The sequence below is a fragment of the Triticum dicoccoides genome, chromosome 5A (genome assembly GCF_002162155.2).
Source record: "Triticum dicoccoides isolate Atlit2015 ecotype Zavitan chromosome 5A, WEW_v2.0, whole genome shotgun sequence".
NCBI classification, from domain to species: Eukaryota; Viridiplantae; Streptophyta; class Magnoliopsida; order Poales; family Poaceae; genus Triticum; species Triticum dicoccoides.
Genome location: NC_041388.1, coordinates 233,166,854 through 233,172,098, shown reverse-complemented (window position 1 = coordinate 233,172,098; position 5,245 = coordinate 233,166,854). Strand labels below are relative to the sequence as shown.

At 41.9% G+C, this 5,245-nt stretch overlaps 1 long non-coding RNA gene across 1 annotated transcript; it reads left to right on the top strand.

Moving 5' to 3' along the window:
• The first annotated feature begins 797 nt into the window (after positions 1-797).
• Positions 798-3,189, top strand: LOC119297154. The gene is made up of 4 exons (XR_005145555.1): positions 798-898; positions 1,306-1,449; positions 1,988-2,072; positions 2,877-3,189. It is a non-coding gene; the product is annotated as an uncharacterized LOC119297154 (long non-coding RNA).
• The last annotated feature ends 2,056 nt before the right edge of the window (positions 3,190-5,245 follow it).

The window sequence follows — 5,245 nt, the reverse complement described above, 5'->3', positions numbered from 1 at the left end:
TTTTCACTCTCCTCTCCCTCTCCACCCATCCCCAATCGGTGCCGCTGTTGATTTATTTGATTTTCCCTTTTCAGTTCAGATCAGCCATGACTTGGGATAGTACTTCTATCCAGCAAGCAGAGTTTTGGATGTGAGCTCCAGCTCAAGCAGAGCATCAAAAACAGGGGCTCTATCTGCTAATGGGGTAGCCGGAAATGCAGTCTAAGAGATACATCTCGTGTGATTTCTGGATATGAGAACTTGAGAAGAACAAGCTTGATGCTATTATTGGAAAAAATAATCTACTCTACAGGTATTCCTTTCAGTAGTGTTGCCAGAAACCTTAATTAGCTACTGTTTTTTATGAACTGGTTGTGATTGATTTGAGAACTTTAGAGCTTGTGAGTTGTAATTTGTGATGTTTGAACCCTTGCCAGACTATCAAATTATGATATGTCTGCCTGAAGGTCAATACAAGGGTAATCATCATATGAAAATTCATTACTTTATATATATAGAAAAATGTATCCACATATCTGTGCTTTGAGATGAGGGACAACCCCAAGAACTAGCTTCAGGTTCCGCAAAAAGTCCAAATAATCATACTAATGTTTCAGACTTTTATTTAAGCATTTAGAATTCTGGCAAACATAGGACTATATTAAACTTAGTTCAGTTTTTTCTGGAATGAAGATAAAGTACATATCTAGCAGTTTGTATTTATACAATCATGCTTCTATAGATTTTACAGTTTTATATTCTCTTTAAATTTGCTTCAGCTGTTCTATAACTTCCAGAATAGTTCATGTATCCCATATTTTTCCAGGATTCTTCTTTGCATCCCATACACATAGACGGAGTGGGAGGCTGCCGCAGCGGTGCTGGACTTGGAGCCCAAGCCATCCGCTGCCGCCAACAGGTTGCACGTATTCGCGGAAATCACCAAAACTGTGATGTCTGTATAGAAAATCAGTGTTTTCTTGGTTCATATCCTATCTGAAACTTGGAATGTTGATTGTTAGGCACAACTTAACTTTCACAGTAGCCTACATATTCTTCTGCTCACAAACAAGGCAAAACACGCACCATAGAATGCTGGGAGAACATTGATTTATTTTGCTCTTCGTACTTTTATTAGATAAGCCACATTGCAAGGAGAATATGGATTTATGTTGCTCTTCCTACTATTATTAGATAGGCCACATTCTTTTTGTATGATTCATGCATTTGTTGCTAACAGTATGGTTATGTAAATTCAACATTGATGTTTAATGTTATTACATGATTTACACAAAGCTGGTATTCATATTACATGAGATGTTGGAGGTGCTGACAGTATGATGCCTTCAGAATTGGCTCTCAGAACTTTCAACCAAGATTAGAGCTAGCATACAGTTTGCAGTTTATAGTCGTACTCATACTCAATGAGTCCCTACCTCGGCTTCTAGGCAAGATATTCTTTAATTTTAGGTAAGCTCTAATTTGTAAAGCATTATTGCAGCTTTTAGAAACTCTGAATCTCAGATTTATTGAGATATTGAAATCCCAGTTTGAGATTCATCGAGATAAGGAGATCTTATTCGACCATGTAATTTAAATCTTATTCCAATGAGTATTGTTGATTGTCGTTTTTAACAATATTACTCAACTTATGGTCACTTCCCTATGTTTAGTTCAGCGCCATTCTTTTCTCTTATTCGTTTTGGTAAAAAGAAATCTCTCACTATCAAATGTATTATGTCATCCTTTTTTGCTCAGCAGCAGTAAATTTCATAGAGGTGATGTAATATATAATGTCATTATTGATGTAGAAGTTGCAGAAGTGTAATGCTGACTCTACACGAATGATTATTATCCCTACATGCATAACATATTATAAAGACATCTTCCTATGTGCCCCTTTTGTAAGGATGCATGCTGACGTGTGCACATCGTTTAGAGCTTGTTTTGGTGCATCTTTTATCCTGCTTCAGCTGGTTAGCCTGAATCCTCTTTTCTCCTGTTTCAGTTGATTAGCAACCAGTATTGTTCAGGAATTTTGAGTGGCACACATCCTGGTCTGGTGAGCCGATGACCAGACATCATTTGTCAAGGTTTGTGCACATTGAAAACTCTTGCTGTGGATATGAATGGTGTTCATCGCAAACTGATGTAGCTTCTTAATATGAGTACTATATTAGATTGATCCTTTTGAATTAAGTTGATGTAAAATTATTTCTTCAACCCGTGCTCTCTCAGCCTCTTCTCTCTTTTTTCATTGTAACTTATATATACATAGGGAGCTGACCTTCATGCACCACTCAGGCACCACATCTGGCCACTAACATCACGTCTAGGCACTAGCTCACTCCCACTCACACAACTAACTCCATGCACTTAGTAATCCCTACATGCATGCATGTCCACTTGCACAGCTCCACTCAACGGCCACACACCTGGTCAGCGGCCATGTAGATAACAAACTAACTAACTTGCCTATTCTCCTCTAGCTATTCCAGTCGTCAAGCGCCTTGCCGCTTCACATGGCGTGCTACATCATACAGCACCGCGGCTTCACGCCGCCATCGGCATCTCACCATGCTCGCCGCATCGCACGGCAGCCTGGTATCTCGCCTCCTCCATGCACTTGATTTAAGCTTCGACGACTAGATACTCCTTTACCATCTATGTTACATGCCTAACGAAAGCAAACTAAGTATGCAGATACAAAATATAAAGATTAGTGCGAACAATCTCAACCGAGGTTCAACGTTAGTGTTAACACATGATTATTGAATTCTCTGTATTTATTACTATTTGTATTTTTGGGAATGTGATGATCCTGTATGTTGTTATTTTGGCACTGTAGTATAGTTTCTAATAGTGTATTATAATTTAGAATTGATTAACGTTTGCAGGAAGCAAAAAGGACTACACTCACAGGGAACCATGAAGCCAACGATCCACGTCAACTAGATGTTTTAGCTTTCATTTTGTACAACTGATGTCTCATACTTGCATCTTTTGGTTGTCCTTTTGTAAACCTGATTATGGTTTCTTGGTGGTTTTGTTTAGAACAGGTTGAAGTGTATGTATGTGGCAATTAGTTAATGGAATAAAAAATGTTTGGTGCTCCCGATTTGAGCTTGACGTATGGTGTTTGGGTGATTATGCTTAGAACACATGAACTATATGTATGTGACAATCAGTACCATATGTTAATTAAAGTTGTGGTTGGCTAAAAAAATGTTGATGAACTATTGTTCGGCAAAAGAAAACCGCATCTGATTGTTGGTCGGCAAAACAAACGTCGTCTGATTGTCGGTTGGGAAAGCCTACTGCTAGGCCCAAGAGAATGTTGGTTGGGAAATAATACCATGTCCAATAAACGGTTGGGAAAGGCCCGTTGCTGCCCTAACAGACTATTGGTCGGAAAGGCCCACGGTAGGCCCAACAGGCTGTCTGTCGGGAAAGATATATCATAGCCATCAAGCAGTCAGTCGGGAAAACTATGTCGGTTGGGAAAGGGTTTTCCCGTCTGGACTTTCCCCAACAGACAAGGTTGGTCGGCAACAATTTTTCCCGACCGACTGTCTGTTGGAAGAAGTTGTATTCCCCACCAACCTGGGTGTTGGGGATGTAGTGCTGTGGTGTAGTGATGTATGGTTGGTTCGGGCCGCTTCATCCCATAATACCGTCGAATCAAAATAAGACGTTGGTGGTAAGTAGTATGACTATCACCTCCCACAACTCTTTGTGTTTTACTTATGCATATCATCTATGCATACACCTGGCTCATGATGCCACTGTTGGGAATCGTTGCATGGAAAACAACAAAAATTCTATGCAGGCACAATGATCTATCCATGGAGATGCATAGCAATGAGAGAGGGAGAGTGTGCCTACGTATCCTCGTAGACCATAAGTGCAAGTGTTTCACAACACGGTTGACATAGTCGAACTTTCTTCGCGCTCCAACCGATCTAGTACCGAATGCACGACACCTCCGTGTTCTGCACACGTTCAGCTCGGTGACGTCCTCTGCCTTCTTGATCCAACAAGACAACGAGGTAGTAGATGAGTTCCGGTAGCACGATGGCGTGGTGACGCTGATGGTGATGTGATCTCCGTAGGGCTTCGCCTAAGCACTATGAAAATATGACCGAGGGAGTAAACGGTGGACGGGGGCGCCACACATGGCTAAGACAATGTTGTGTCCTTCTGTGGCGCTCCCTCCCCACTTATATATAGGTGCGAGGGAGGGAGGAGCAGACAAAGGAGGCGCCCAAGTAGGAGGAATCCTACTTGGGGTCCCTCCCAAGCCGCGCCTGCTTTCCTTATTTGGAGTGCGGGGAAAGGCAGGGGAGGGTGGTGATACATCTCCAATGTATCTATAATTTTTGATTGTTCCATGCTATTATATTATCTGTTTTGGATGTTAATGGGCTTTTTTTACACTTTTATATTATTTTTGGGACTAACCTATTAACCGGAGGCCCAACCCAAATTGATGTTTTTTTCCTATTTCAATGTTTCGTAGAAAAGGAATATCAAACGGAGTCCAAACGGAATGAAACCTTCGGGAATGTGATTTTTGGAACACATGTGATCCAGAGGACTTGGAGTGGATGTCAAGCAATCAATGAGGTGGCCATGGGGCAGGGGGCGCGCCTACCCCCTGGGCGCGCCCTCCCCCTCATGGGCCCCTCGTAGCTCCACCGGCCTACTTCTTCCTCCTATATATGTTCACATACCCCGCAAACATCTAGGAGCAGCACGAAACCCTATTGCCACCGCCGCAACCTTCTGTACCTAAGAGATCCCATCTTGGGGCCTTTTCCGGAGCTCCGCCGGAGGGGGCATTGATCACAGAGGGCCTCTACATCAACTCCATGGCCCCTCCGATGATGGGTGTGTAGTTTACCTCAGACCTACGGGTCCATAGCAAGTTGCTAGATGGCTTATTCTCTCTCTTTGGATCTCAATACAAAGTTCTCCTCGATTCTCTTGGAGATCTATTCGATGTAACTCTTCTTTTTGCGGTGTGTTTGTCGAGATCCGGTGAATTGCGGGTTTATGATCCAGATTATCTATGAACAATATTTGAATCTTCTTTAAATTGTTTTATGTATGATTGGTTTATCTTTGCAAGTCTCTTCGAATTATCAGTTTGGTTTGGCCTACTAGATTGATATTTCTTGCAATGCGAGAAGTGCTTAGCTTTGGGTTCAATCTTGCGGTGCTCGATCCCAGTGACAGAAAGGGAAACGACACGTATTGTATTGTT